Genomic DNA, 24,096 nt, shown 5'->3' with positions numbered 1-24,096 from the left:
GTAGCTAAACTGACTGCTCTTGTCTATTTGAGAATCAGCACAAATCCCTAAATGAAGAAAAAAAAAAAAAGATTAAAAAAAAAAAAGTGCAGAGGAGACCTTGAGTAACTATCATCAATAGGTGTGTAGTGGAGTAATTAAACAGGAAGTGTTGCAACATCATCATCCAATAGACTCAGTGAAACATCCGGGACAACAGGCCAAGCCTTCAAGAATAACATAGAAGAGCGTTCACATCATCCTGGGTCCTAGGATGCAGACCACAGCCAGCTGAACTCACCATTCATGCTTCTTTCATGATACCAGCCCCGATTAATGGAGTTTAGCTGGCTAGTTGGGCAGCCAGTCAGTTTTTCTACCCCAATACATTCCAGTAAATGTTTACATCAATTTAAGAAACAGGGGAAGATTCATATTGAAATTGAGCAGTGAAGAATTTTAGTACTATTGGGAAAGATAGTAAAGAAAAATTCCAAGTTATTTAGATCAATTCACTCAGACTTGTAGAAGAGTGAATTTACTTCCATGGTATAGTACTTGCCAATGCACAGGCCACATGTGATTTCTCTAAGACAACCTAGGACCAGGCAGTAACCCTACTGTCTCTTTACCCACATTTGACTCCTCTATATTTGATTGATTTGTATTTCTTATTTATTTTAAATATTTTTTTCAGTACTAGAGATCAAACCCAAAGCATCATACATGCTAGGAAAGCATTCTACCACTGAGCAACATCCCCAATTTTGGTTCTTCATTTAAAAAAAAAGTATAAAGCACTTTTATGATATAAGTCCTCACTACATACCAGGTACTATTTTAAATGTTTTATAAATATTGACTTATTTAAAATTTACTGATAATTATATGAGGCAGATTCTATTATAATTTCCATTTTACAGGTAAGAAACTTGAGTTAAATAAAGTCAAGTTTAAGTTTACATTACACTTAGAGTAAGAGGAGGAATTCAAACCAAGCACTCTGGCTTCCCAGTCCATGTCTTTGATCATGACACCATGGACTTCTATATCCTGGTGGAGGGGTGGGTAATTCTTTCAGTGCACTTCTCTCCATCCAGTAAGCCTCCTTCTAGAGGGAGAAGAAAACTTAAAAGAAACTCAAAAGGAACAATATCCCCAGGCACTGTGAAGTACCTGTCTGACATTTGGAATTTCTGCAGTCATTATCTCAGATCCTTCTTTGGTGATTCCTTTTTCTATCACTGGCCTGGGAAGTAATTAAACAATGCTGCTGTGTGTACCCAGAGCAAATTTCATTGTATAACTGATTGTCAGACTCTGTCCCTCTTATCTCCCCATCCAGGTCCTGAGTTAGAGACTGACCTACTCACCTACAGTACTAAGGCCCACCTCTTCCCTTCCAGGCCTCAAATGAAAGCTGCCACTTCCATCTCTGAAACGGCTATCAGGGAATCAGTGTTCCACTAGCTACCATCCCCAAATATCTGCCCTTCTGAGGAGCAGGCCATCACACACACGGCTGCCCTGTCCTAGTGTGGCCTGGTGCTCTTCAATCCCTAGACAGGAAGTCAGTGAGTATCCTGTAAGGAATGCAAATTAGCCTGGAGAAGCCCTGGGCTCCCATTCCAGTTCTGCCAGCAATTTACTGTGTGGACCTGAGTAACTCACCTAACTTCTCTGGACCTCAGTTTCTTCATCTGTAACCCGAGGGGAAGAGCCAGGAGGAGGGCTTTTTTTTTTCAACACTAATGTTGAATTTGTAAATGTCTTTTAATGCTTACTCTAGTTTTTTGTGCTACTTATATTCAGTGCACAGTAACCAATAAGCTCCAACCCTGTCACTGGTCACAAGGTTAATCAACCAGAGGCTGCCATGAGGCAAAGATTTACTCTTTCCCTGCTACACACGCACACGCACACGCACACACACACACACATACACACACACACACACCTACCTTGTTTTCCCAGTTCCCCACTCTGCTTCTCTCTTTCCATCTCCTTTTGTCTTCCCTCAACATACTTCCTCTGAATAATTCCAAAATTTGAAGAGCAATATCTGATCTGTAAGTATGAGGAGTTTGGGTGAGAATCCACCTTTTAAGTGGCAAAACCACAAAATGCGGAGAGATGTCATATTTTAGTCTATGAAATTCTTCAAGTTTCTCTGTGAGAATCAGGTTGAGAGCTGTTTTCCACTACTCCTAGCCTGGTTCTCTCTTCCCTTGGCTCCTAACACTGACTAGGTAATTCTGGGCAAATTACCCACTTTCTCTGAATCCTGGTTCTGTAAAATGGGCTTAAAATACCTATTTCATGAGGTTGTGTGTGTTGAAAGTTCAGTTCTTGGCATAGTGTACATTCCGGGTAATTACATGTAAATATTAGTGATGATATTAATAACCTCTTTTGTGTGTTAAGGCTTGTCGAGAAGGCTCTGGAATGCAGGTATATGTGGTTCTGTCAGCATGACCAGACAGGTAGAAAGCGACAGAAGCTGAGTGTCCTCCCTCACAGGCCTGCACTGCCCTAACCTCATCCTCCAGATTCAGACCCTGGCCAGAAATCATGATTGAAAGATACACAAAAGGATCCTGGGTGGTAAGGAGCAGAAGGAATCTGGAAGGCGCCTTTTTCCCTTTCTTGAAGAGTTTGAAAGACAAGTAATAATGTTCCAGCAATGGGGAAAATAGAGACAAAACATCTCAAAGCCGGGAGTGTGGGTGTGGGTCCTCAGACCACCATGTTGCTTAATAAGGACTCAGGTACACTAAGCATTATGGTAAGAAGCTCATCCATCGTGAGAATGTTTTCTTTCATGAGTCAATTAAACAAGTGAGCACAATGAATAGCTTTCTAATTCATCAGGAAAACGGGAGGGCAAACCATCAAAGAAGCAAAGAGCAAGTCCAGTCCATGCTGTTCCCATTCTGTCTGTCAGAGCAGGCAAGGGAGGTAAATAAACCAGCACAGTGCTCTCCTGGCCGGTGGCCTTCGCCATCCTTGCTTGGAAATGTTCTTTCACAACAAGTAGCCTGTCAGGAGGGGACCTGTGTGCTGTTTTCCAATGACTGCGTTAAAGGAAATAGAGCCATAAGATTTGGGCTGACTTGATTCTAGAAAGCAGGAAACTAATGCCCTCTTTTATGAGCTGGCAGGGCAGCCTGGTGGCCCAGCTTGGTTCCCTCCCAGTCAGCTCTGTGTGAGTGAAGCTCCTGTTTGTTGGAGCCAAAGTCCCTGCACAGAAACAGGGCATATGGCCTTGATTTCAAGCAGTGAAAGACAGGCAGGGGGAGGCCACATAAATCACTTGCAAGGTTGTCGGCAGGCTTGCTGCTAAGAATTGCCCCCAATTTCCCCTATCTTTCTTTGTTGCATAATATTTTTTCCCCAAAACTTTAAAAAGTGCAACTATTCTATGCACTCTGGAAACTCAAAATATCAAGGCTTTCATTATAAACTGCCTTCACCCTCACTAGGAGTCATGCTTGCCCAGAGCCAGCTCTGGATTTCTGGAATCTCTTCCTCCTCACAAACTGTCCATCCGCTGCCCTGGGAAGATGCCACTGGCACTATAAGAGAGGTGTTGTCAGGACAGATGGGATCTTAGGATCCCAGGGTTGGGTTCTCCAGGCTCCTTGGTTCTGTGGAGTCAGGGCATGGCAGAGAGGGGACAACACTGAAGGAAGTGCTCCGATGAGCTGAGGCACTGAATTTTCATTGTGATGCAGTCACACCCTTGATCAGCCAGTGGCAAACCTAACTAAAACATTCCAGCAGCCAGGCCTGTTGTCAGCAGAAGCAGCACAGAGGAAGGCATTCGGGGTGGGCTGGAGCTGGGGAACCTGCAAGTAGTGGGCCTCAAAGGGAAGTAACTGGCCAAAGCAGTGCCAAGCTCAAGCTCTCCTCCTGCGAGTGAAACACCACACCAACTACAAAGAGCTGCTGCATTAATTACACGTCTCCTTGCTAAGATCCACTCCCAGAGTGCCGGCGAAAACTAATGAGCACAATCATAGCATCGCTCAAGAACTTTTCACCTGCCAGGCCCTTTACAAGATTAGCTCATTAATCCACTCTGCCCTCCTGTGAAGCTGGTAATTATTATTATGCCCAGTTCAGAGATGGAGCAACTGAGCAGAGAGTCAGCAACTGCCTGGAACCCCTGGGCATATTCAGCCCTTCTCCTTCCACAAAGCAGAGTGCAGGTCTCTGGGCTGCATTGCTTCTGTGTTTCCTTTTATCCCAGCTTTCCCACTGAGCATCAGCACCCTGAAGAGAGGAGAGAATAGATGGGCTGGATCTTCATTCCATGTAATTACTGATTCATCTTCCTTTTAGTCACTGCTAAAAAAAAAAAAAAATTACTGTTTTATAAATTAGCTATTGCTAGATGCTAGCTGGTGACCCATTTACATCCAAAACAAGGAATTAATTTGATCAAGAAATATTTATCAAATACCTTTCATAGTTTAAATACTATACCATGTACTGGTATAACTTACTGTGAAAAATAAGGTGTTTGCTCTTTCAATTTTGTTGTAAATTTGTTTCTAAATATAAGAAATTCCTACAGACTTAAATTAAAATACCTACTGCTCCATATGCCTCCTTACCCTAACTTTTGCTTCCTCTTGAGTTCATTGATACAAGAACTAATTATTTAACATTATAATCTACCAACATTATCCCAGGTCTTGAAAGATAAAGGAAATTTTTGTCCGTTAATAACTCCGAACTTCTTCTGCAGCCATCTCTGCTGACTGTTGGAATGAGTATCTCGTTTCTCCCCTTGGCACTCCTAATGGAGCAGGCCTCCATCAGAGGAACATGATCTCCTGTGTCAAGTGGTAGGAGAAACATGTTGCATCTTCTCAGGATGGCTGCTTTTGTCAGAGAATTAGGAGGTAGAGGTTAAGTAAGCTACCCGCAAGGTCACAATATGGAGTAAGACTAACAGAAGCCCTCAAGGAATGTCTAGCTTGTGACCCTCCTTTAACTGGCCCAATACAGCTAGGGGGATGCAACTCGAGGAGTACTGTGTGTCTAAGCTATCAGATCATGTCTCTGATTTGAGGGTGATTTGAGCCAACACTGCAGGCAATCTCTAGAAGATTCAGGGTTAGATAGAGCCTCCCAATTGAAAGTGCTGATGAACATACATATCTCTGCCCTGTGGCTACAAACATGCATGTCAGGTTTATAGGAAACTTAAGCAGGATGCACATTTCACAGGAAGAAAAGAGAGATCCAGTGAAGGATGCCAACCTAGATATGTTTGTGCAATAGAATGGCTATTCCTGAAGTCACGCCCTTCCTGATTCAGTGTGACATGCTGCACATGGACAAGAATCCAGAACTGGGTAAGCTGGGTCTGGTTCCAATCCTGGCTTTAACACTTATTCCTTAGATGAGACACTTAACATCCCCAGGCTGCCAATTTCTTCTCTAAAACAGATTAATGCCGGTCGTGTTTCATGGGATGAGGGTACAAATTAAATGTAACACTCCACGTAAAAACCTTTGTTTGCCTGGTCTATAATATTCATGTAATAAATGTAAACTACCATCATTTTAAAATTATAACAGAATATGTTAATTCATATTATTATCATGGTCCGTTTTTAAAATTGTCTCATTCAATGCTCTGACTCTAAGATTATACTGATTATAATGAGTGGATGGTGTTTTATCCTTGGCTATATCTGTAGAATCATAGTAATAACAGTTTTGTTATGTTTTTTTTTTGGTACCAGGGATTGAACTCAGGGGCATTTACAATCACTGAGCCACACCCCCAGCCCTTTTATATTTTTTATTTTTTAACTTTGAGATGGTCTCATTAAGTTGCTGAAGCTGGCTCTGAACTTACAATCCTCCTGGCTCAGCCTCCCAAGTTGCTGGGATTATAGGTATTCACCACTAAGCCCGGTTTGCTTTGTTTTTTTAATCTTAACATTTCCATAAGAATTTGGTAGATACCCTTGGATGCTGGGAAAAATAAGATTGTTTATATATATGTATATATGTACACACACACACATGCACACATATTCTGCACATTCTGAGGGCAGAAAAGAAAAAGCTGATATAATTTCTATAGTGATTTCCAATAATCTCACTGAGATTAAAACTAGATGGCTCATTTAACTAACACAAGAAGGATAAAAGAATGGTTTTAAGCAATTGGATATAGCTATGAAATTCCAGAAAGTAGAGGTAATTCAAATCTGTATATTAAAATTCCAAGTCAGTTCCTTCCAGAAAGGTCAGGAATGGGACTTCACATGGTGTGTGATGTTGGTTTCCAGAGCATCCTCACGTTGGGCAAAGGCATCATCTTTTTCTGCACCCAAACCATGGTTTGTTAGTATGTGCTGTGTCTGTGTCTATTATTTTCACAGGAGTGTTTATCCAGCCTTATGATGAATCATGGATCTTATAGTCATTGAGAATGAATGATCAAGGTGTCAAACAGGACAGCTGCAGCAGCATGGAGGAGGGAGACATCAAGAAGAGGCTGCAATTTATTTTGAAAATATGCCAACTTGCTCAACATTCCACCCTCTGGCCTCCACCTCAGGACTGATCTCAAGATTTGGAAGTGAAGAAAATAAACTTAAGATATCCAGTGTAATTATTATACTATCACTGGAGGTTTAGAGCAGGTGTCCCAACCCGGGCACTATCAACATTTGGGGCTGTTTAACTCTTTGTCCAGGGGGCTATTCTGTGCATTGCGGGATGTTAAGCCCAGATCTCTACCGACTAGATGCCAATAGCATCTGCCAACTATGACAACCACAAATCTCTCCAGACATGAACAGATGTCCTGGGTGGGAGAGGTGGGAGATGTCAAATAGCCCCAACTGAGAACCATGTTTAGTACTCAAGTACTTTATCTCAAAGTCAGAAAAAGTTAGGGAGGTCCTTTAAGGTTATTGCTGGACAAGGTGGTACACATCTATAATTCCAGCTACATACGTTCAAGGCTGAGTCAGGAGGATCGCAAGTTGGAGGACAGTCTGGGCAACTGAGAGATAACACGTCTCAAAATAGAAAACAAAAAGACTGGGAATATAGTTCGGTGGGCTCAGTGAAGTCCTGTGTTCAATTCTCAGGACTTCAAAAAAATACTAATAGTATTTTCTAGTAAAGTATGATTTAATGATTGAATTAAAGAACCTCATTTCTGCTTAGTTTTCTGCTCAGATTTCCTGAAATGTATTGGGGGGCGGGCAGTGTGTGTGTGTGTGAGTGTGTTTTCACGGCTATGTAGGGCTGTCTTGCACTAACACCCAGAAGAGCTTAAAGCAGAAAGTTTGAAAAATGTTCCCCCAAAGATTAATGATATAATAGAATACATTCATAATAGAGAAAAAATGAAGGAAAAAAATATTGTAGTTTCATACTTCAGAGTACACATTCATTTTACTGCCTTTCTTTCTTATCATGTAAAAACTCCTAAGAAATGTAATTGCAAATACAGTCAAAGTTAATTATACTATTATAAATTACATCCTTTTACTACTCTCTGGGGAACACCAGGAATTTTAGGGTGAATAGATGTGTTATAAAAATACATTTTGTAGTTACTATACGATTTATATCATCAAGCTAGCGTAAATACAATGAATTCCCACACCGTGTCATAGAAATAATGAAGAACAGAACTATTTCTTCTTTGGAATTCCTAAGAAGCATTTAAATGTTAGTGTTGCCAGCACTATGAATTGACAAAACATATTTTATTAGAGAGACTCAGTGCATAGAGCAGGAAGATAGATGCGGTTAACCAAGTTAGAACAAAGAAAGTCTATGCTGAAGAGAGAAAGGGAGTTTACAAAGCTACAAGGTCAAGACTTTAGGATTTAAATTTTTATTATTATTTTGTCTTGACACATAATATTTGTACATTATAGAGTATAGTATAAAAATTCAATACATATTTATAATAAGTAATGATCAATTCAGGGTAACTGGCATGTCCATCTCTTCAAACATTTATCATTTCTATGTATTGGAAAATGTTACAGATCTGAAATGCCCCCCAAAAGCTCATGTGCCAGGCAATGCTGCTATATAGCTCAGAGGAGAAAAACTGGATCATGAGGTCTTTGACCTCATCAGTGGATTAATGTATTTGATGGATTAATAATTGAGTGAACTAACTGGTAAGTGGTAAAAAGTATAGGCAGGTGGGACATTGCTGGAAAAGTTAGGGAGTAGGGCCTTGGGGACTACATCTTTCCCTGTCACCTTCTCTGTCTCTCCTTCATGGCTGCCATGAAGTGAGAACTTTTCTTCCACTGTGCCCTTCCGCCATGATGCTCTGCCTCACCTTAGGTGCAAAGGGATGGAACCAGCCAATCACTTCCATGGATTGAATCCTCTGAATCTGTGAGCCCAAATAAACCTTTCCTTGTCTAAGCTGTACTTGTCAGGTGTTGTGATCACAGCAACAAAAGGCTCACTAACACTAGAATCTCTGGACTATTTTCATCAAATTATTTTGAAATATATAATAAGTTGTTGTAAACTATAGTCAATGTGCTATTGAATACTAGACCTTTCCCCTCCTATCTAACTCTGTTTTGGTGCTCCTTCATCTATCTCTCTACTCTCCTCTTGCCCTTTCCTTCCTAATCTCTACGAACTATTATTCTACTCTCTGCTTCTAGGTGGTCAACATTTTAAGCTTCGATATATGAGTGAGAGAGAAGGTACAGTATTTGTCTTTCTGCACCTGGTTTATTTTTACAAAACATCAGTCTCATTTGGACAAATGAGGATGTGTGTGTGCTGTGGTTCTTGTGAACATGTCTAGAGGTTTAACAGAAGGAAGAGAAAAAGCAAGGGAAAACAGAGGAAGCTCACAAGATGCATCTTCACCTAGCATTTCATTTAACCCCTATAATATCCATGGCAAGTAGGAGTTATTGGCCCATTTTCAAGATGAGGAGACTGACTAGAGGACCTGTGACTGACTTGTTCAACTTTAAGTGAGGAAGTGAGGACACTGTATCTTAAGCTCAGGTCTGACAAATTCAAGGCCCTTTTCTACGGTAGCCTCTCTGACCAGAATATCTATTTTTATATCCAGAATAGACTACTCTTCGTTTTCTTTCAATATTTGCAATTCAAAAAATTAGGAATTTATTTAGGTTAACAATGTCTTTTAAAACTGCAAATAACTTTGGTTTAAGTCATGTACACATTAGTATAAATAAATACAAGTAGATACATAGGTTTTCTTAATTTTAGATTTGGGTCCTGCCTCTTTTCATTACTAGCTATGTATCCTGGAGAATGTCACTCTTAGTTTTGGCAACACTCAAATGTCATATCATGACACAAACAGATATTTGTGACCCAGTAGATATCTGACTACTGTGTAGGATTATTTTATAGAAAATATAATGCATTCTGCATTCAAAATAACTGATTTGCAAATATTAGAATATAATCTAATATTAAGTGGAGGAAACCTGTAGCTCAAATTTAGCTCTGTGTTACCCATTTACTAGTGGGTAACTAATCTGGGTTTTATGATTTGTAAAATAAGAGTTATTTCACTTCTGTCATGATTCTGAAGGCCAAATGAGATATGTCAGAATGCTTTGGAAAATGAGCAGAAAGGTGTTACTATTATTACTTTAATGTGTGTCTGCTTTTCAGAAAATAAGGAAAAATCAACATCTGTGTTCACTGTATGTTTCTACATGTACACTTATCTACCTACCTGTTTTATCTTTTTGCTTTAAGTCTAAAATAAAACTCTCAACTCACAACATAACTGTACACTATGTCATGTACAGAAGGCAGTTTCTCCCATCAATATAGGGCATCTGTGTTGTCTACAACAATACCCACAACAGATCCCTGAATGTGATTTCTTTTTGTACACGTCTTCATTCCGATCAATGAACACCTTGGACTCTCTTCATCCATACAGCTCAGCCTTACTTGTATTTACTTTCTGCAAAAGGCTTAAACACTGCAAATGTAATATATTGCAAGATTCCCTCAATTCATTTATTTTTTCATTCATCTTCATAAAAATATATGGCAATGAAATAGCAGTAGTTCTTCATGTGCTACCTACCTGCCAAGAACTCTAACAAGCGAGTGAAGATTAACTAATATTTGGAGAAGTCTACTTTAAGTGAAATATTTGATGCAGTATGAAATCTACCCGATATCCCCATGGAAATGCAAAGCTTGGTGACTCTTCATTTGCAATTCAAGTGCATGCATGAGAGTCAGAGGCAATGGTCTGCCAGAGCGAAGCCAATAGTGACAAGTCAGCATTTCCTGAAAAGCAAACCATCCAGGGAGTGAGGCTGGTTTTTCAGAGTATTTGCATGTCTTGTGTTATCCTCAGTTTATAAATGCTCCAAATCAGATGGCAATGGCATTAAAAATAGCACCAAATTTGAATCAACTATTGGGTAACAGTTGTCCACTAAGCATGTCCCTTCAGGATAAGAGCCAACAAACACCCACCAGTAACAAAAATTTCTGAGATTTGGGTAAAATAATTAAAGGTCAGGAATGGCAAACCTAGTTCTACTTCTCTTTGCATTTAGAAATTGATGCAGAGCTTTGAAATCTTACTACAATAACTCTGAGATGCCATTGGATGGGCAAGACTGTGGGATAGGATGATGACCATTCCTGAAGAAGTGAAGATAAGAGTGTAGGCAGGATCACTAATATCATTCTATTCATGAGCTCAGCAAAGAATATGCTGGAAATGGCAATTATGTCATAGATTAGTTGTATTCAAAACAGGCTTCTTCAAAACAGCCTTGAAGTCTCTCATGGTTGTATTCGCTTCCAATTGCTGTTGTAACAAATTAGCCAATTTAGCAGCTTAAATAGCCCCAATTTATTTTTTTACAGTTCTATAAATCAGAGGTCCAACCTAGGTCCCACAGAGGTAAAACCAAGGTGCAGTTACAGTGATTACCAAAATCTCAGCCTATCCCAAATGAGATTAGATGTCACACAATCCATGTAAAATATATATGACATATATATTTGTATATATATGACATATATATATATATGACCGTGTACTACAAGCTTGCCTTTCTTTCTCTTTTTTTTTAAAATTTTTATCTTTAAGTGGATTTTTAAAATTAATAATTTTATTTAGTTTTGTATGTGGTGCTGAGGATCGAACCCAGTGCCTCACAAATGCTAGGGAAATGTTCCACCACTGAGCCACAATCTCAGCCCAAGCTTGCCTTTCTTATTACCTAAAATGTTCAGACACAGTGTATATTTTTCCATAAGCAACCATGTGGTTGGTAGTCATTTGAATATTTTGAATCTATGCAAATATGTCAGGAGATACAATGAAAGGAAACAGAGAAAAGACAAAGAAAAACGTACCAAGGAGCAGAGGATAAAACCAATTTACACTTTCAGATAAGATTCCCCCTAAGTCTTTTAGGTTTGTTTCGAGGGTTTTGCCTTTCCTTATGTGCAACCAGATGAAAGAGGTAGTAAAATGAATTTAGGTAAAATGTTAAACTTTTTCCATCAGGAGACCGTTCCTGATCTTTAGAAATGCAAAATGGCAGAGTGGATCAGGAAAGCCACTTGACAGATCTAACTCTGGTCTTGGCCCTGTTAGACACTGGGTAAAACATATGACCTCTTGGGTATGATTTTCCCACCACAGAATAGTGTTTCATATCCTTTAACCTGTAAGGATCCTGCAAACTCTAAAATTTGTGTTAAATTTCAGGTCTCAGTGTTGTGACTCTCAGTTTTAGCACATTGACCAACCCCAGGACACTGGAACTGGTAAGCACTGCAAAGGGACAGTTGAGAAGAGGCTAAACGTGACCAGTTTGACAATCGGGTACAGTTTTGACTCAATGTGGACACTTCCCCTAAGGAGCCTCCCAAAGACCACCACAAAAGCCACTTGGCGCAAAACCTGAGGCACATCTTTTGCTTTCCTCCCACCGCTTGGGAAACCTATTCAGAGGGAGGGATCCCTTCAGAATGTCTTAATGAGAAGGTCCCAGTCATGTGGCCTTTCAGCTCAGGGACTCCGTGTCCCCATTTCAGGATACAAGTTTGCCACTTTGGCCCTCTGCCTCTGGCTTCCTTTCTTGCTCTGGGATGTCTGAAGTTGGATAAAACCGTGTGAGAAAAGCCGGCTCTGGAACCATGAGCCTCTGCAGGCAGGAGGAAATGGATCAAGAGAATACCCACACCTGAGGGAACAGCTTTTCTTACGGTTTGTTTCTTTGCTTCTCCAGGGTGTTAAGCCCTGCCACTCCTTTCTGACAGGCTTCCTCCCTTCTTCATGCTCCTCAGTTCTCTCCTTGACGGAGGCAGCACAGGCATGGTGCCCTGCTTCCTGAGTCAGGTGATGTTCTCAGGAGACGCCTACACAATCCTCAGGGTCTATATCTGAACCCAAAAGCCCTGGGAAGGATGGCAGATGCCTGGGTCTGAATATTTGTGATCCCTCTATGCCCAAATCCATATGCTGAAGTCCTGTCTCCCAAAGTGATGAGAGGAACTGGGCCTTTTGGAAGTGATTAAATCATAAGGGGGAGCCCTCCTGGGTGGAATTAGTGCCCAAGAGGTCCCAGAGAGCTCTCCTTCCATCATGAGAGGAGACAGAAAGGAAGTATCCTCTATCAATCAGAAAGTGGCCCCAACCAGAAACCAAATCTTCTAGTGCCCTTGCCCTTGAACTCCCAGGGTGCAGAACTGTGAGAAAAAAATGCCTATTGTTTAAATCAACCCATTTGTGGTGTTCTGTTATAACAGCCCAAATGTACTACCACAAAGAAGTCAGGTTTTGAGAATAAGAGGAAGCATCTCAGCAAACAAGGAGGTAAGTCCTTCCCACGCAGTTCTGCCTCTCTTCTGCTCATCTCCCCCACATTCTCTCCACCCGTCACGTCAAGTTGCCTACCGAGGATTCTCTGTGTTCATTCTTAAACTGTTTGCCTGCCAAGCAATGAGGCCTCAGTCCATCAGGGTCCAGTCACAGGGGAATTCAGGAATTCTTTGCCTTCTCAAGGTCATGTGTTCCCAGTGAGCTAAGCTCTCATTTATGACTATTGTACTTTGGTTGTAAATATGGTAGTTTAAATCCAAGGGGGTGTGCCATGACTTGCCATTTTCTGAATGGCCCCCAGCAGTTCCAATTCATGTTCTTATCATTAACACCTGACCTGCCTGGCCAGCCCAGCTTCCAGCAGTAAGGTTCCCCCATACTTTTTCTGGTATTTGGATCTCTTTTGACAAGTTGGGGACCTACATTTCAAATCAGTGGGGAGGCTCTGTGAGTTTGAAACTGGAGACCTCCTGAGCAGAGCTCTATCCTGTTGGATCCCCAGTCTCACTTCAGTAACCGAATGCAAGGAACATCCTTTACTTCAAATTACCTTCGTAGGAATTTAATAGCCGAGGACTAAATAAATTATTTCTAGATCATCCTTTCTACTCTACCCCCGTTCCTCAAACTTACAAATGAGTTCCAAAATTAAGATTGAACTTCTTTACCACACTACCATCTCTAACATTCGGATGGGTCTCCAGTTGCCCCCAGCATGGCTATTGAGGCTAAGTCTTTGAACATGACTTTAAATGCCATTAGTGATTTTTTTTCTCTTGACTAGTATTTTGAAAACACCTAAGATTACCATAATTAAATATGAAAAGACAACCATTTTCCCACATTCCCAGAGGCCACTCCTCTAAATCGGCTTTAAAAACATTTATTCTCTTAATTCTTTGTTGAAATAAACAAATAGGGCTAGACTCCATTTTCCTAGGAACAGAAACAAAAGCCAAAAAAAGTGGCATGTGTTGAGCGGTGCTATGAATGAAATGGGAAAAAAAATTCCACTTACCCCTGGCTGGGAATCTGAATGAGGACATGTGTTTTCCAGCTGACCACATGAAACAGGTTATACACGTTTTTATGTTTCCCAGAGCTTTGCGCCTGGTCTAATGAAGCAATCGATTTCTTCCTGTCTGACAAATGCTACAAGAAGACCAGCAGCTCAGAGAACACAAGGGCAATTTTTTAAAAAAAATTTCTGCTTTTAATTTTATGCTTTCAGGAAGAAATACATGCATTTCTTTCTTCTAGTTAATCACAGTGGTGCTATTCTAGTTCTCTTCTTTCCCTTTTGTATTTGGCTTCCTTGGTGCATCACCTGGGTAGGGCATAGACATTTCTTTTCTCTAATGCATCTAACAGGGTTGGAACCTTTTCAGGACATGCTGACCATTGGCCTCGATTTCATCATGGTGGCCCTGCTGGCATGAATCTGTGGGTATTTAGAAAGTATGAGGTAGAGTCAATCCACACCCACTGTCTTAGTCTGTTCTCTATAAGAGAATACCACAGAAGAACTGGTTTATAAAGAAAAGTTAATTTAGCTCAGAGTCCTGGAATCTGGGAAGGTCAAGGGCAGGCACCTGCATCTGACATGCTGAGTCATAACATGGCTGAAGGGGAAAGGGTGTGATAGAGGCAGCAAGAGAGGATGGGGACCAGAGAAGGCTGCTTTCAAAACAATCCACTTTCTCTTTAACAATCCACTCCCATGACAATGACATTCATGACCCAATCACTGTGAGTCCCAACTCCCAACACTGTTGCTTTGGGGTTTAGGTTTCTAACACATGAATTTAGGAGTCACAGCCAAACCATAGTATTTATGATCAAAGTAAACTATTTCCCTGAGACTGTAGAATTTTTCAACTTCTATTAAACTCAAGGAGTTTTTATTTACTACTCACAATGTTCTTCATACTTTTTCCAAGAAAGACAATTACTCATTTATCAGGTTGAATTAATTGTGATTTAAAATCAAAGAATTAGGATATTCTGAATTTGGAGTAGAAGTTGGAATTTGGATGGAATGTTGATGTTGGATCCTTACTGCACGCTAGAGTTTATAGGCACCATCTCATTTAATCCTCCCAACAACTTTATAAGAGAAGGCCTATTATTTCCCCCATTTTGAAGAAACTGAGGGTCAAAAACAAAGTAACTTTTTAAGATGATGCAGTCTTCTGGGTCTGACTCAAGGCCACATGCATAACCACTAGCGTTTCTGCCACCTTGTACACGTCCACATCTTACAAATGAGGGAACTGAGGCCTAGAGAAGCAAGGTGTTCAATATCACCACCATTCATATTGGAAGAGTAGGCTGACCAACCCATAGTTCCTGATTTCTGTTGCCATCCTTGCTCTACCACGCCATATTGAAGGATGTGATAATTGATGAAAAGCTAGAGTAAAACCAGTGCTTTACCTAACTCATGTGGAATGTGACTGTCCTGGACATAGTAGACCATTTATTTTTAACGACAATACTGGCTGGTGAGGGCAGTGCAATGCGGTAATAAGACAGAGGGAGGGAAGGAATAGGCCACATCCCCTGGTGGAACCTCAGCTTGGTGGAAAAGCCTCATGGTGATTCCCCCTTCTGCCATTTGGCTTTATTTCATCCTGATCTTAACTACATATTATGAAATTCTCTCTCTATCAGATCCACCAGAGGCAAAACCACTCTGTGATTTTTGCACATGAACAACATAATCTACATTTGCATATATCAATTTATAAAATTTTAAATATAGTCATTTCCAAACAGACTCCGTCCCATTGACTAACAGCTTTAGTTTTAGCTATGAAAGTGACTAGGTCCATTCTGTTCTATCTTGCCAGGCTTTACTCTCAGGGAGATAATTCAAAATACCTAGGACTATGTATTGAGATTCTGGAAATCCTTAGGTAGGTGAATTTTTAAAAACTTACAAGAAACTCTCATGCTTCATTTAAGAACTAGTGAGTTAAAAGTTTGAAGTTTCAGGCTCCTTCAAGTACCAATTCCATTCTACTTTTATTGTTGTTATAGACTGAATTGTGTCCCCTCGGAATTCATGAGCCTAAGCATTAGCCTCTGTATTAGAGATAGGACCTTCAGAGAGGTGATGGAGTTAAATGGGGTCATAGAGTGACCCTGACCCAATTTAACAGGCTTCATTTAAAGAAGATGAAGACAGTGACAGATGCAAAGGAGGTTCATGTGAAGACACAGTGGGAAGAGATGGCCTTCTGAACCTTTGAGAAAAAACCAACTTGCTGGAAAAATCCAACTTGCTGACCTCAGACTTCAACCTCCAAGACAGTGAGAAAATGAATTTCTGTGCACTAAGCTACCTAGTCTATGGTACTTCATTATAACAGCCCCAGCAAAGTAATATAACTTGGGTAAAATATATGTCATATAAAATTTACCATTTTAAACAGTTTAAGTGAAGAGTTCAGTGGCATTAAGTACATTCACATTGTTGTGTGGCCACCACCCCAATCCCTAGAACTTTTCCATCTTCCCCAGGATCCATTAAACATCATCTCCCTCTTCTAATCTCCTCTTAATCATATAATTGTATCTGCCTGTGTTCTGAGCCAGTGTAACTTCTTAGTCAATTCCAACTCAGACTGGCTGAACTCCTACAGGGACATGTAATTAGCTAATATTAAAGAAGCTATTTGAGAGAATATTCACCTAGACTATTCTAGACCAAGTATAGCTAGCTACCAAGTCAGCTCCCCTACTTGCAGACAAGACAAATTAGCAATTGTGATGCATCGATCTATCCAGAAGCCTCCATGGTCCTTTGATAAGTGAGCAGCTGCCTCAGCTTTAGCCATGAGGAAGCTGAAGCAGCTCAGCAAATTAAGGAAGGATTGGAGAGAGGGGGAAACTAATCAATCCTAATCCAACTTCCCAGGAGGGTCTCTTTATTTACCCCCAAAGCTAACTGGAGTGAAACACAATTAAAAAAAAAAAAATGTGGGAAACTTCCAGGACAAAAAGAAAAATAAATTACAATAAACCAAGAAATTAACAGTTTAATTAACTGACTGCAGGTCATAGATGAGCTTAACAACTGGACAGATACCAGTTGGATGAGGACATATCTCAAAAGGTTCAAAGGGATCTATAGAAAAGTGTTCACCAGTTAATGGGTCTTGTAGGGGAAAGAATTTGAAATCAGAGTTCTTCAAGCAAAAATTGATATCAATGACCTCCCTCCCTGTGCCAGCCGCTCTCAGAGTATCTTTTTATAGATTGGTGGATCCTCCCATCTCCCTTTTCTTAGGTTGTTGAACTTGGAGACACTGTTTAAGCCTGAGCTACAAAAAGAAAACAGTGGTTTCTTGGGGTTTGACAAAACATCAAAGTGCATTCCTCTAGGGCAGATTTAGGTGCTACCGTCCAAATAACATTGCCATTGGACACTCAAGAGCTACGTTATCAAAGGGTACCAGTGTCTCTCTCGAGTTCTGGGGGTGAGCCGGAAGCTCAAACTCACACATTCAAAGGGCTTATCAAACAGCAGAGTGAACAGACCGTGGCACTTGCTAAATGTCACTCACGGGAGTCTCCCTCCAGTGTCTTTCTCAGCTAGATTTCTCCCAACCTTAGATTTTATAGTTATATGAGGAAATAACTGATTGAGAATTTCAGGGTTCAAATGGTTTCAGATCAGAATGGCTTCTGCCAAATTTTGCAACTGTCAAAACAGCAGAGTTCAAATGGTCAGGGTTGGAGAAGATGATAATCAAGATTGTAAAAGGCTAAATGTGCAAGAAATTACACAAAGAACCAAATTACAGACTTATTTTATCCCTTTACTTTGCCATCCCTATGTTCATGGTAAAGATGTAAAAAAAAAAAAAAAGACTTGGGGGGTGAAAAGAAATGAAATAAGATGAGAAAAGTCTAAGAAACGGAATTTGGTGGATTGGTATCCAGAACTCTGAAGTATTTATTTTCTCCTGTTTTCTGGCTCATTTACTCACCACCTCATGATTACAAGAATTCCTTTGATGGTGTGTAATGTTGACCTTCACTTTTTTGTTTATAGCACACATTGTTCCAACAACTTGGTTTATTTTGTAAATTTGCCTGGTCACTGAATCTGAGCTCTGCTTCTAAAACACTCAAGTGTACTTTGGAGTCAGATAAAATAGTGACCAATCATTAACCTTCATCTCTGTGATAATAATAATAACCAAAACGATCTATCTTTCATAGTGGAGCCTGGCACTGGGCCAAAGGATGAACATAGATCATCTCAATTAATCCTTGAACAACTCTGTATAAGATTCATATTAGTCCCAATTCACTGATGAGGAAATTAGTAACTGGGTGGTTAGAAACTCACCCTTGATTAAACAAATAACTGGTAAGTAACCCACACAGTGTAACTATGCTATTTTTTACATCTCAGTTATTTCAATGGCAAAACATGGGCAAAAATACTCAACACATAGGGTTGTTGTAAAATTTAAATATTATATATATAACAAGTACCACAGAGGTTAGGACATGGTAGGGACTCAAGAAATATTAGGTTGGAATTATTGTCCACCTTCCTAATGTGACCAACATTGTCACAATGAGTATCACTACCAAATGAGCCTTCTTACACGATTCATGTGGGCATGTAACACTTTTAGATACTGATGCAAATAATACTTTTAGATGCTGATGGTGGTAAACACCAACAAATAAAAACCATGATGAAATATTATAAGCTAAACAGATTAGCATCCAGAGTAATAAAAATAAGCGTAGCAACTAAAATTCATGTGGTACTAAATATACTTGTGAAGAATAGAAGCTGTATGCTGTGTGGTGGTCAACTATCACAAATCTTCATTTGTGCCTTTCCTTCTTGGAAAACTCCTATTTATCCTACAAGGTCCCCCTAAAATGCTTTTTCCTCTGGGAATTCCTTCCCTTATGTACGAAGAGGAGGACACTTCTCTCCTCTGTAACACTACAGAATTGCACCTCGAGAGTAGTTAAGAGCAGGAACTTCATCCTAGAACACTTTGGACATTAATGCCTAATATGAAGGCTGATACATAGAAGATTCACAATAACTGATTATTTAATGAAGGGACACTTTCAGTACAATATTGAATTCTTAATAACCTGAACATTTGAGGCAGTATAAAATAGGGTTTATATGCAAATATTTATTAGCTTTTCCATGTCAGAACAGTGACGTCATTTCACAATGTGGCTACAGATAAGGGTGAGATCTAGATGATCAAGCAAAGCCTATTACAGACCTACCCCCAGTGTGAATCCATTCAGCAGAGCTCCCCCAGCAACCCTTGCTTGGTTTCAGTAGTCACATTCTGGGGTCTGGGTCTGTACATAGTCCTCTCCAGGACTCAGAACCTCACAGGGACTCCAGGCCTCCAACAGCTGCCAATTTTAGAGACATGAGAAATGATACAGGTGGAAAATACTAGCTGAGCAGCCAGACAGACTCAATTAGACACCACTGGAGGCTTCATTGTGGGTTCTCCTTTGAACTTGAATGGAGTTTTGTAAGATTTAACCCAGTGAGACAACCTATGTTTCCCATTTCTGCCTTGGTGGACTTCAAAGAGGACAGAGAGATACTGGACTATCCGCCTGTGCCACTAAATGCTAAGCACCTGCTGTAGAACTGAGTACTAAGTATGCACAAAAGGTATGAATTCCCTTGTTCTTCCCCTTCCTCCAACACCAGCTTTCCCTCCAAGGTAAACTAACACATCTCCTGGTTCAAGATCATGGATGAGTGTCAGCAGATTGGTAATTAACAGGTCAGATTTTAAATTTTCCTCAAGGTCCAGTGAACTTGTTAAACAGTGGTAATGATGTTTTGGTGTAAATAGGTAGGGGTGGGAAACACTCATTTTATGTGTATCTAATAAACATACACACACACACACACACACACACACACACACACACACACACACACAATAGAAAGACTGGGAAAGAATTTGCGTTATTCCAGAAATAGCAGAGCTGGTTAAACAGCACGTGGACCATTAGAATGCTCCTCAGACATTATGGTGCTAATTTAGGATCAGAAATTGCCTTTACATAGTTTGACTTTCAAAGCATTGATATTCTCATTCAAGCTCCAGTTCTTCTTGGATTCAGTAAATGGATTTGTATTTGACTAGCTGAGAAAAGGAATTACAAATGCTCAGTAGGTATTTCTTCCCTCAACCTCTCAACATAGACAAACTGAGTCAAAAAGAAGGATATTATAGCGTTTTATTCTATTCCCACTCAACTATCCCTTATTTGTCTCTTAAATCAAAGCATGGGCAAGCTAAGACCCTCTTGGGTTTCTCAGCAATAATGCCAAACCTTGGGGCTGAATTAGCCTCTGCAGCTTGGCCTCTTGCCTTTACAAGTTTTTGCTCAAATTGCATAATTCATATTCATGCTGTTCTCTCTTAAGTATTGCCTGAGAAACAATGTACCATGAAAACCCAAATGTTTCTGATGGGGAAAGAGCTACACATGAGGAGAAACAAAACAATCCCCATCTCTGGGTGAATCCAAGTAGCTCATACCCTCCAGAAGTCAAGCAGCTGTTCCCCAGCAAGAGGCGTGGAGCACACCTGCCTCAGATGCCCGAAGTCACTTTTCTTGTTGCAAATGGGTCCTTTGGAGGCCACAATCTTTTTCCACCATGGGGACTATGGAAAAACCTTCAATTTGCTCTGTGTAAAGTAAATCTAAACAACTCACTCTCCAAAAACCCATTTGGATGGGAGGCAGGAATGAGACCAAGTGAAGTGGTGGAGGGAGACATGTGAAGTGGTGGAGGTCGACCAGGTCCACACTGGGAAACATCCTGGCCAGGAGGGACTATCAAAGACAGGAATCTGGTTGCCTGCACTTGTGGGGCCACCAAAATATATGAAATGGTGGTAATGATATGGCATCCTAGTAAACTGTAGGAGTAGCACATTTGTAGTCTCACAAAGAGTAGATTTCAAGTTGTTCTTGGAGTTCTGCACTGTTAGGGTTGATCTTTAATAAAATCACAAAGCAGGCAAAGTTCAACTGCTAAGTTCACCCACCAGTGTCCCAATCGTTCTTCTTGCTGCCATCTTTTTCTTTGACAGGCCTCCCTGTGATGCATTCATGCTCTTAGACGGTCACGGGTCTAGTAGACCTGCTAAGATGCAGACTGATCATGGTGAGGCCCCTCTTTTCTGTGTGTGTGTGTGTGTGTGTGTGTGTGTGTGTGTGTGTGTGTGTGAGAGAGAGAGAGAGAGAGAGAGAGAGAGAGAGAGCTGACATTACAAGTTCACTATGAGTTCTGCACCAGTTTGCAAGGGCTTTAAGGGAACCAGCTCTGTTTCCTTCCTGTTTATATTTCCTGATCTTAGCACTAATTTGACATTTGGCAGTTATTGAATGCATTTTTAAAAACAAACTGATCAAGAATTTAGTTGGTAACACCTTGAGCATAGTTCTTCTGAGACATGCAAATATTTCTCAAAAGACAATGACAAAGGATCACAAAACCTTTGGGATCCAAGGAGTGAAATGTCAATCAGCAGGAACAGGAGCCCTTCCCCAACACCTTCTCAGATCTAGTCAGACTGGAAGCCACCATTAACTTTACAAATAAGACAGTTCCTTGGTAAAGTTATGGGTTTTTTCACTGGCAGGGAAATCAGGTCCCTCTCCATCTCTGCCCCATGGCCCTTTTTTGCTACTTCCCACTCACCCTACTGAAGCAGTGCACTCAACCTTCTTTAGACTTGCCTCTCTGCCAATTCTTGAGGTCATTTTTGCAGAGACCCAGAAAATAGGAAGAATAATAACTTCCAGGTTTGAGAGAAATAGGATGTTAATACAATAATTATCTAATGTCAGAAATGACAAAACTACTCTTATCTAAGAAGATTGAAGTGTCTAACAAACTAACCACATGGATTCTCTCTGGATTCATGAGGAGAAGAGGGGTATTCATCTTCCATTTTCAAATCAATTTTTAGTGGAAATTGATTCTCTAAATGAAATGACTTTTCTAAAGTTAAGAAATGGGAATGAAAAGATACTGAAGGTGGGCATGGTGGTACACATCTGTAATCCCAGAAACTCAGAAGGCTGAGAGAGGAAGATTGCAAATTGAAGTCAAGCTTGGCCAACTTAGCAAGATCTTGTCTTAAAAGTTGAAATAAAAAAGATCTGGGATGCAACTCAGTGACAAAGGTTTAATCCCCAGTACCATGAGAAAGAAAAGGAAGGAAGGGAGGGAGGGAAAGAGAAGGGAAAGGAAGGAAAGATTCTGGCCCTGAGAAGACAGACTTATGCCAACCCATTCCCCCTCATTGACTTGCTCATCTTCATCATTTCCCCCCCAAGAAATATGCATATGACCTGGACATTTAAACAGACAGTTTAGATCAGGTGGACTTATAAGGAAGCCCATGGTCCAACTTCCCCACAGGGAAGCCATTATGATGCTCCATCACTTTCAGGGATTACAACATCTTAAAGTGAGCCTCCAGCCCTCCTGGAATATATTGAGGTGGTTTGCATGGAGCTGGAGAAAAGGAAAAGAAGACACATATTTGTTCAAATTAGACTGTAATTTAGAACATAAAAATATGTTCGATTTTGCCTTGAGAATTGCAATTTTCCACAGTCTAAGCAAGCCACCACCATGTATACATAATACTCCAACAGACTCAGGGAAGCAACATGTGTGCAAGGTAAATGGCCTTGTGTGGCTTCAGATTGCAGGGTTTTGAGCAAATTACTCAATTTATTTTTATTAATTATAGACTTAATTTTCAAATATTTATTATGGTAAGAAAACTAAATATGAGATCTACTCTTTCAACAACCCTTTTAAGTGCACAATATTTTGAAGTATTAAAGATATAGCTATTAGCACAATATAGGCACAATGCTTGTAGAGCAGTTCTCTAGAACTTTCTCATGCATAATTGAAACTTTATACCCACCAGGCATTTCCCTGATTTCCCCTCTTCCAGATCTTGGAAACCACCATTCTACTCTGTTTCTATGAGTCTATTTTAGGTTCCTCATGCAAGTGAAATCATATAGCATTTGTCCTGTGTCTACCTTCTTTCAGTTAACACACTGTCCTCCAGATTCATCCATGTTGTTGCATTTAACAGGATATCTTTTTTAAGGTGAATAATATTCCTTTATGTACATGTACAGTATTTATTTGTTCATTTTTCAATGGACATTTAGGGTTGCTCCTGTATCTTGACCATTGTGAACACTCCTGCAACAACCAAGAACTTGAGTTCAATTCTTTTGGGTATATCCCTAGGAGTGGGATTGCTGAGGTATATGTTCATTTTACTTTTTAATTTTTTGAGGACCTACCATATTAGTTTCCTTAGTGGATGCATCATTTAATATTCCACCAATAGTGCTTTTAAATAATAGCCATCCTAATAAATATAAAGTAATACCTCATTGTGGTTTTGATTTTTATTTCCCTGATGCAAATGCTGAGCATTTTACATACACCTGTTGGTTATTATTACACATCTTCTTTGGAGAAATATCTATTTAACTCCCTTGTTCTTTCTTAAATTCGGTTATTATCATTACTATTCAAATGTTGGGAGTTCCTTGCTTATTTTGGAAATACTCTCTTATCAGATATATGGTTTGCAAATATTTTCCCAATTTTGTAGGTTGCCTTTGACAACAAACTAGGTATAGAAGGAATTTGCCTTCACACGATAAAGCTCATATATGAAAAGCCCATAACTAACATCAGACTTCAGGTGGAAAACTGAAAATTTTTATTCTAAGGACAGGACCAAGTCAAAGATGCCCTTTTTCATCACTTTTATTAAGAATTGTAAATCTTAGAGCGATTGGGTAAGAAAAAGAAATATAAGGAACACAAATTAGAAAGGTATCTGTTTTCAGATGATATGATCATATATGTAGAACATCTTAAAGCTTCCACCAAAAAACTCTCAAAAGTAATCAATAAATACAGTAGAAATACAAAGTCAACGTATAAAAATCAGTTGTGTTTATACACATTAACAATGAAATATCTGAAAAGGTAATGAAGAAAACAATCCCATTTGTAAATACATCATAAAGAATAAAATACTTAGGAATAAACAATGAATGTGAAAGACTATACACTGAAAATAATTTATTGATGAAAATGTAAAAGAAGACACAAATAAATAGAAGACATCCTGTGTTTATGACTTAGA

The 24,096-nt window shown here is 39.8% G+C and overlaps 1 protein-coding gene across 2 annotated transcripts in view; it reads right to left on the bottom strand.

Annotated features, from left to right (window-relative positions):
* FRMD4A (FERM domain containing 4A) overlaps positions 1-24,096 on the bottom strand; it is a 574,854-nt gene that overhangs the window by 508,842 nt on the left and 41,916 nt on the right. The gene's annotated exons all lie outside the window — the stretch shown is intronic.

The sequence above is a fragment of the Sciurus vulgaris genome (assembly GCF_902686455.1).
Source record: "Sciurus vulgaris genome assembly, chromosome: 12".
NCBI classification, from domain to species: domain Eukaryota; kingdom Metazoa; phylum Chordata; class Mammalia; order Rodentia; family Sciuridae; genus Sciurus; species Sciurus vulgaris.
The sequence above is the reverse complement of the archived record's forward strand: the minus strand, read 5'-3'. Positions and strand labels throughout refer to the sequence as shown.